A 10,000-nucleotide genomic window follows, 5' to 3' on the forward strand; every position below is an offset into this window, starting at 1 on the left:
TCTGTCATTAAGGTTTATGTGATAATTACTATTGTTTACTTGGCCTACTGATGTTGTTGTTGATTTGTTGTAGTTACAGTATTATTATTTCACCCATGTTCTCTCTCTCTCTCTCTCTCTCTCTCTCTCTCTCTCTCTCTCTCTCTCTCTCTCTCTCTCTCTCTCTCTCTCTCATAACAACATTAAGCTACATGAATATACACTTATGACTTTTTATCCTTATTATCTCATTTTGCCAGTTTATGTACGTATGTATCTCCACTTCTTTACCCACCCTATCACGTCTCCAAAGTTCAATATATGAATCTATCAATCCATCTGTCTATTTATCTATCTATCTTTCTATCTATCTATCTATCTATCTATCTATCTATCTATCTATCTATCTATCTATATATATATATATATATATATATATATATATATATATATATATATATATATATATATATATATATATATATATATATATATATATATATATATATATATATATATATATATATATATATATATATATATATATGTGTGTGTGTGTGTGTGTGTGTGTGTGTGTATCTTTCTATTTATTTAACTATCTATTTGTCTATCTATCTATTTATTTATCTGTCTATCTATCTATCTACCTGTCTATCTAATTCTCTATCTACCTATCTATCTACCTGTCTGTCTATCTATCAGTCTATCAATCTACCTGTCCGTCTGTCTGTCTGTCTATTTAGCCATTTTCATTTGAACTTATTCATGCAAGTACATCCAGGTGTGTATTACATAAATTATAATTAAAAAAAAAAAGAAGATTTTGAAAGTGCAACAAACTAACAAGATCCTCTGCCACCACCACCACCACCACCACTACCACCACCATTATCATCACCACCACCATCATCATCATCAACAACAACCACAACAACAACAACAACATTAACAACAAAAGCGACAACGATGAAGAGGAGGATTTAAGATCAGCGGGAGATAGAAGAGGAGAAACAGAACTAGGAAAAGGAGAAGGAAGATGAAAAGATAAAGGTAAAAAAAAAAGAAAACGGGGAAAAAGAGGAAAAAAAAATCTTAAGTACGAGGAGGAGGAGGAGGAGGAGGAAACATAATGGTGACACACTTCACTAATGATAACGTGCTTGTCCTGTTTTCACAAAGGAGGAACGAAGCAGGCAAAGGAAGTAAGGAAGGAGGAAAAGGGAATAACAGCAAGGAGGAGAGGATAAAAAGAAGGAAGGAAAAAAAGAGAACGAAAGGAAGCACACAAACGCAACAATGTGGAGGGAATAAGGAACAAAATTAGCAAAGGAATGAGAGGAGGGGATAACTAAAGAAAAAGTAAAAGAAGGAAATAAATATTGGAAAAGGAACACAGCAAGCGACAGACATGAATAAAGGAAGGAAACAAGTGAAGAGAAGAAAGTGGGGACGAAGAAGCAAGGGAGGAGAGGATGAGAGGGAGAAAGAGGAAAGGGAAAGCAGGAAAGAAGCAAGATTACGTGACGGAGAGACAGAAGTATGGAGCGCCTTGCCAAAATGTTGCATTGCACTTCGGCATATGATCCCTGAAGGGTTCATGTGGACATTATACAACGGCGTTGTATTACGTGAGTTACTTTAACAGATGCGAAATATAGATTGCCTTTTGTTTTGCACGCCGCCCTTCTACGGTGATAAAAAATGTCCCACTTAGCGTAAGTTAAATGTACAATGTAATCCGATGCCCACAAGATTAGAGGTTTTTTCTTTTTTTTTTTTTTTTACATCTGCAGTTTATAAAAGGTGTGTGTGTGTGTGTGTGTGTGTGTGTGTGTGTGTGTGTGTATGTGTGTGTGTGTGCGTGTGTGTGTGTGTGTGTGTGTGTCTGTGTCCCAAATAAGTGGAGTTCTTACCGGAACTTAACATGACCTTCCTTAATCTCTCTCTCTCTCTCTCTCTCTCTCTCTCTCTCTCTCTCTCTCTCTCTCTCTCTCTCTCTCTCTCTCTCTCTCTCTCTCTCTCTCTCTCACATCAGCTGGCCGTCAGCAAATTTTGTAACATCACAAATTTATTCCTCCTCCTCCTCCTCCTCCTCCTCCTCCTCCTCCTCTCCCTCCACTCGTGCCTCCTCCTCCCCTGCCGCCTCTTCTTCCTCCTCCCCTCGTGCCTCCACCTCTCCTGCCTCCTCCTCCCTTGCCGCTTCCACCCCTGCCACCCCCTCCCCTACCTCCTCCTCCTCCTCCTCCTCCTCCTCCTTCTCCTCCTCCTACTTCTCCTTTCCATTATCTTCTTCCACCAACTCCCCCTCCTCCCCCTCTTCCTCCTCCCTCTCCTACTTCTCCTTTCCCTCCTCCTCCTCCTCCTCCTCCTCCCCTTCCCCTGTTTCTTCCCACTCCTCCCCTTCCCCCTCCTCCACCTTCACCACTATCAGACGTGGTACAAACAAGCGAACCACAATAAAAAGACCATTGCCTGTGTCTACTTCAAATCGTTATGAAATTCTCAGCGATTCAACATTTGACAACGAGGACACCAAATTGATCGGCGATTCACTGCTACGAAACCAAGTAGTAGAGTTTTGCTCACGAGCCCCCAGAAACAGAAAAAGTCATTGCATTCCTGGCGGCAGTATTGATGATATTACAAGCGCTTTTGATGAGCTGACAAATGATTCAAATGAGAACACACTATTCCTCATACACGCCGGGACAAATGACATACAAAGCACGAGATCAGAGGCCCTTCTTGAGAAATACCGTAAGATGATAAACAAATACAAAACGAAATCGAATAACATCATCGTCTCCGGTATCCTCCCAGAATAAATGCGGTAAATTCCTTCTATAACAAGGCATTCAGCATCAATTCTCGTCTCGGTAATCTCTGCAAAGAAGAGGGGGTAGACTTTATTAATCTATGGAACCACTTCTACGATCAGAAGATTTTGTTTTGGGAAGATGGTCTTCACCTAAATTCTGTTGGTTCAGCACGACTGGGACGTCTTTTCAATGATGCAGTAACTGCTCATATATCAAAAAACGCGAGTCCAGCACCAACAGTACAAATGACATAAACAACGAAAGCGAAACTGCCCCATCTGTGCGTAACAGCATAAAATTTTGTTACATCAGTGCGCGGAGTATAAGAAACAAATTTCAAGACCTGGAAGAAATTGTCAGTATGGAAGACTACGATATCATCGGCGTGACAGAATCATGGATAAACACATCTAACAGAGACTTTTTAGCAGAATTTTCGTTGCAGGGCTACAATTTATTTAGCTGTGAAAGAGCGCTCAGAGAAGGTGGTGGAGTACTTCTTTATGTCAAATCAAGTCTTCGCCCGCTTTCGAAACCAGTTGAAAAGATAAATAATATTGATGTCTCTTACATTCAACTTAGCTCTAAAGCTCGAAAACTAGTAATTGGTGTCATTTACCGACCTCCAGGACAAGTACACGAGACTGACAACAAACTATATGAACAAATAGCCGAAATTTGTTCAGAAAACGAAACCATAATTGTTGGTGACTTCAACCTAGCTGTTAACAGATGGGGCGATCCTTTAAATTCACACTCGGGACACGATTTGTATAACAATCTTTTAGAAAGCAGTCTAGATCAACTTGAGCAACATCCTACTAGAGGTGATAATATCTTGGACCTTATTTTAACCACAAATGAAAGCATAATCACTAACGTAGAAGTTGGTTCAGAGTTCAGCACCAGTGACCACCGGGCGATTACATTCAGTATCAAAACAAATGAGATCCTTCCGAATGAAAGTAAAGAAAAAGTACCTGATTTTCATCGGGCAAATTTTGGTAAACTCAGAAAAATTTTGGCTGAAAGCAATTGGAGCCAATTATTAAGTATAGATTGTATAAATGAAGCGTGGAAAACATTCACACATAAACTTAACGTAGATGTAGAATCCTCTGTTCCACTGCGAAATAGGCGCTCGATCGCCAACAATAAACCGAAATGGTGGAACTCGGAAGTAAAGAATTGTCTCTCTGCTAAAAAAAAAAAAACGCGCATACCAGAAATATAAAATAACTCAAAATGAAAGAGACAAGACCGATCACGACCAGCTGAGACGCCATACTAAAAAACTTATCAGAGACAGCAAAAAGAAGTATGAACTCCATATTGCAAACAAAAGCAAGTCAAATCCTAAAGAATTTTTTAGTTACATCAGAAATAAAAAGGTATTGGCTTCAACTATAGGACCAATAGCTCTACAAAATGGAGAATACACGGATGACAAAATTGAAATGGCTGTCAAATTAAACGATTACTTTGCGTCCGTCTTCACGAAGGAAAATGATACAGAAAATCAGCCAACAGCCAAAAATTACAGTAATAATGTCTTTTTAAATACGTGCGATGTCAATGAAAGTGAAATTCTGCGTGCGATAGATGAAGTCAAGATAAATAAAACACCTGGTCCCGATAAAATTTCTCCACGGATACTAAAAGAGGCTAAGAACGAACTTGTTAAACCATTGTCCATCCTCTTCAATAAATCGTTAAACACACGTAAAGTTCCTGAAGACTGGAAATTAGCAAACGTAACTCCAATTTTTAAAAAGGTGACAAATCCCAAACTAAAAATTATCAACCGATCAGCCTCACCTCAGTGGTAGGTAAGCTAATGGAAACAGTTTTGAGGGATAAAGTTGTATCATTCTTAGAAAGTAACAACATAATACACGAGTCACAACATGGATTTAGAAACAAACGGTCATGTTTAACTAACCTACTCGACTTCTTCCATGACATATATGAATTGTACGACAACACCAGAGCAGTCGATATTATATACCTGGATTTCCAAAAGGCTTTTGACAAAGTTCCGCATAAGCGTCTTATCAATAAAGTAAAAGCCCACGGTATTACTGGTGACATCGCAGCGTGGATTGAGGATTGGCTGTCAGACCGTAAACAGCGAGTAGTAATAAATGGTAAATCTTCAGATTGGATTAATGTAACCAGTGGCATTCCTCAAGGATCAGTTCTTGGGCCGATTCTTTTTATTATATATATAAATGACATCGATGAAGGGATAAAATGTAAATTATCAAAATTCGCGGATGACACAAAAATTGCAAATAAGGTAGACTCGGAAAATCAAAGACGACTTTTGCAAAGCGATATAAATACTCTCATCGAATGGTCAAATGAGTGGCAAATGAAATTCAATATTGATAAATGCCACGTATTGCATTTAGGAAATCAAAATCCTCAGGCAATATTCAGTATGGATAACACCCCCATACCAAGTGTGGACAAAGAAAAAGATCTAGGCGTCATAGTATCAGCAGACCTCAAGCCAAGTAAACAATGTACCGAAGTCGTTAAAACTGTAAACAGATTAGTCGGTTTCATTGGAAGAGCTTTCACTTTTAAATCCGAGCAAATAATATTAACATTATATAACTCACTCGTGCGTCCACATCTCGAATACAATGTTCAGTTTTGGTCACCATGCTATAAAAAAGATATCGAGAAATTAGAAAAAAATACTTTGGAGAATGACAAAAATGATCCCAAGGTTGCGAAACAAATCCTACGAGGAACGCCTTAAGGAACTAAATTTATTTTCTCTTGAGAAGCATAGAGTAAGAGGGGACCTTATTACGCTTTTTAAAATTTTTAACGGATTTACAAATATGAATATTGAAAAATACCTATCAGTCAATCGTTCAAATGTCACTAGAAACAATGGTTTTAAAATTGTAGGTAAACGTTTCAAAACAAATGAAGCCAAACACTTTTTCTTTAATCGCGTTGTAAATATATGGAACCGTCTACCATCAAATGTCGTTGACTCGGGTACTATCGAAACATTCAAAGTTCGGCTAGACAAATACTTCGAATCTAATCCCCGGTTGTCACTGTTCATAACCGAATAACTCAAATAACTCTCCGAATAATTCTACTGACCTCCTGGGCCTCTGATCATGCTCAAAATTGCCCGTTAGCTTAAGTACACTCACCCTCCATACATGACACAGATAGCTCGGAGTGAATGGTCGCTACTTTTGCTCTCGATCTGTGAAGGGCTGTGGATAGTCAAGAGCCCTGACAGTTGGTGACCATCATCGGGATTTAAGGTACCAGGGGTCACCGCTGCAGGGGGTAACTATACAGTGCGCGGCGTCCTGTAAAGGGAAGTGCACTTTTACAGTGGTTGTACGGAGCTAGGGCCTGATTGACTGCTGCCTCTCTTGATAGCACCAGGCAAGGCTGCCGCACCACCTCTTTGACTCCATACTGTGTCTACACATACACCACACAACACTGCCTACACGCACAGATAGCCCAGAGCTAACGGTCACCACTACTACTCTCGACCTGTGACGGGCTGTGTTTGGAGAGGGCCTTGTCAAGTATTGATCACCATTGGGAACTAAAGTACCAGGGATCAATATTGCAAGGGGAAACCAGTGTACGGCGTCCCTACAGGGAAAGTATGCTATCTCAGTGGATTGAATGGAGCTGGGGCCTGATTGACTGCTGCCTCCCTAGAAAGCGCCAGGCAAGGCTGCCGCACCACCCATTCGACATACACACTGTGCATCCACATACATAAAGCACACACCACATTATATTTACCAAGCTTTAACACCTCCCCCCACAAACACTAGTAGTCAGACGTAGATTACATTTTTCCTTTTCACTCTCTACTAAAATTCCATGTGGTTTTTCAATATCACATGGTTTCGCCTTTTTTCCTGCCAGCCTCGGTTGGAGGGAGGGGTGGGTGGGGAGGAGCCTTCTGCTTTGCTGTCCTGTCTCTATCACTGGTAGTTAGTAAATAGTCTCAATAAACAGTCTAGTAAGGACCTCAGGGTCTGTTGCTGTTTGTCTTCCTTTGTATTCCTTTGTATTCCTCCTCCTTTTTACATCTTTCTACTCCTCCCTCTATTCATTATTATCACTCCCTCTCCGCTTCTTCGTTTCACTAATGTATATACTTATTTCTATTGCTTCAGTCAATGTCGTCTTCCACTAGCTCTTGTTTCTTTACTTTTCTTTTCTCGTTTATGTATGTATTCATTATCATTATTTTTGCTAAATGCAGTTATTGTTACTATTTTACGTGAGAAGGGTTTTGGTCAAGGGCAGCAAAAAGGCAATAGAAAAGTAAAAGAGAAAAAAAAAAGAGGCCCACCCAAAAGAGAACTGTCCAAAAAGATTATCAAAAATTACGAGAAATGTCTTGAAGCTTCTATCTTGAAAGAGATCAAGAAGAAATACAAAATCAGGCAGAGTTTCTGCTCCGATTCACGTGCAGCTCAGCCCTGCGTTCCACTCCGCGCGCCAGTCCATGCCATTATTGACCGTGACATCAAAATTCATTTTAATCCTGTTCCCAGAAATTAGCAGATGGCATGAACATCACAGTTGCTAGTTTATACACGTCATCTTATTTTGTCTCATAAGCAAATTACGCTGTGCTTTTTAAGTGGTGGAAACTTAAGTGCCGGTCACTACATTGTCAACATGGTGGTTTTATAAGCCAAGGCGTAACTACGCAGATCGCATCACTGGCTGCTGCGCTGAAGTAGAACAGAATTTAGGAGATGCGGCTCGTTCTGAACCTAAATCGTCATAAATAGAAGAGCCTTTAAGATAAACTGTACCATATGTAATACATATATACTACTACTGCTGCTCCTGTTGCTGCTGCTGCCTCTACTACTACTACTACTACTACTACTACTACTACTACTACTACTACTACTACTACTACTACTACTACTACTACTACTACTATTAGTACTACTACTACTACTACTACTACCTGTATCTCGGAGAAACGTCACACTTCTCTCATATGACAGCGCCCACCTCGCCCTGACCGCACCTCAGCACACCTACACAAGTACTAATTTCTTTTTCTCCCTTGGATTTTCTCAGAGTCCTTGATAATCCACTACTCACTACCACTATACTATAACAAAGCGGTAGGTACGGTACAAAATTATAAAAGTAGTGGCTGCCAACAGTGATGTGTGTGTGTGTGTGTGTGTGTGTGTGTGTGTGTGTGTGTGTGTGTGTGTCCTCAAGTACGTTCGAAGTCTGTACATTTTTCTGGGATGGATGAGTTTCCCGAAGATCACTAACACGCTGCCACCAAGCCACCCCAGTCCAGTGTGAGGACATCAGACAGCACCAAGGGCGGCGTGAACCTCTACGGGCGTGACTTAAAAGGTCCTGCCCGTGCCACAGCAGGTGGGGAGCGTCATCAAGCCTCCCAGAAAAGAAGTCCCCGGCAGGAAACCATACAGGCACTACACGCTTCCGCGCTCATGACGCAATACACACATTAATGAAAATTAATCAAATAATAATGAATTAAATCAAAAGTTCTGAGCTCCGCCTCTCTCTCTCTCTCTCTCTCTCTCTCTCTCTCTCTCTCTCTCTCTCTCTCTCTCTCTCTCTCTCTCTCTCTCTCTCTCTCTCTCGCCAGATGGCCCTCGACAAGTCTTGTAACAAAATGTTAACTCCTACTCCGCCTCCTCGTTTCTTTTATTTATGAATGCGTGTGTGTGTGTGTGTGTGTGTGTTTTATCATAATCCACATCAGTTGGCTCCTGTTCGTTAGTTTATCTGTGTATCCATCCTCGTTTCTGTTTGTGTGTCTTAGAATATTTTCATCATCATCTTATTCTACTTTTCTTCTTTATCTTCTTATTCTTTTTCCCTTTCTTCTCATGTCCACCTCCTCGCCATTCTCTTTCCCCTGCTCCTCCTTCTCCTCCTCCTCCTCCTCCTCCTCCTCCTCCTCCTCCTCCTCTTCCTCTTCCTTTTCTTCCTCCTTCTCCTCCTCTTCGTTATTCTCATCCTATTCCTTTTCCTATTCATCTACTTCTGTATTGATTATTATCTCTTTTCTACCACAAGCACCACCACTCACGCCACCACCGTATTTTCTCCTTTCCTGTGGGGTGTCACCGAATTTTTTTTTTTTTCCTTTTTTTTCCCCCCCACCAGCTGAGAGGGCTAAGAAAAACAATATACATAAGTAAAGGCTGCCAACTCCACCGACAGAAGTGGGTGTCTGCATGGCGCCGCCCGTGTGTACGTGCGTGTGTATGTGTGTGTGGACCATGCTACCGGCCACGTGAAGGTTTCTCCATCTTTACGGCGCGGGGATTGGTGTGTGTGTGTGTGTGTGTGTGTGTGTGTGTGTGTGTGTGTGTGTGTGTGTGTGTGTGTGTGTGTGTGTGTGTGTGTGTGTGTGTGAAAATTTTGACCTCTCTCTCTCTCTCTCTCTCTCTCTCTCTCTCTCTCTCTCTCTCTCTCTCTCTCTCTCTCTCTCTCTCTCTCTCTTACCACATGGCCGTGGGCAAGTTTTATAACATCAACATTTCCTCCTCTTCCCCCTCCTCCTCCTCCTTCTACTCCTACTCCTCGATGTATGTAACGTAAAGTGTTTAGAATTGTTAGTGGTTTACGCCAATCGAGCAGCGCCACATGACTTTTTTTCTTTTTTTTTTTTTTCTTTTTTCGGACCTATTCTTAGTTTTTGCTTAGTCCGGTTTGTCTGCCTGGGAACGTCGTCTATGACTTGAATTCTTTCAGGAGGGATGTTTCAAGGCACTTCTCCTATTTTGGATAATCCTTTTGTCCATTCCCTTAGGAACTGGCACCTCATTGGGACTTTTTTCCCTCTTACATAAAAAAGTAAACCTTATCATTCACAGTTTCACTTTTTACTACGTTAGCAACAAAGCAAGCAATATAATAAACATGACTAAAAATAACAAGTATTTTTTTTTTTTTTTTGCATACGTGCGTGTGGATAGCGACCATTCTTATTCATTCAAGCAGCTCATTCTATATATGCATTTGTTAATGAATAACTTACTAAAAGTATGATGTATTTACTACTACCACCATCATCACCACCCTACCACCACTACCATAACTATGATCACCAGTAAAAACTAATATCAATAATGTTCAATAAAACATAATGTTGAGATGGAAACTCTCTCTCTCTCTCT

General features: G+C 40.6%; 1 protein-coding gene across 1 annotated transcript in view; it reads right to left on the reverse strand.

Annotated features, from left to right (window-relative positions):
- The window catches only part of LOC135105043 (sodium-coupled monocarboxylate transporter 1-like), a 30,612-nt gene that overhangs the window by 19,782 nt on the left and 830 nt on the right, over positions 1 to 10,000 (reverse strand). The window lies entirely within an intron of this gene.

This window comes from Scylla paramamosain, chromosome 11 (assembly GCF_035594125.1).
Source record: "Scylla paramamosain isolate STU-SP2022 chromosome 11, ASM3559412v1, whole genome shotgun sequence".
Lineage (NCBI taxonomy): Eukaryota > Metazoa > Arthropoda > Malacostraca > Decapoda > Portunidae > Scylla > Scylla paramamosain.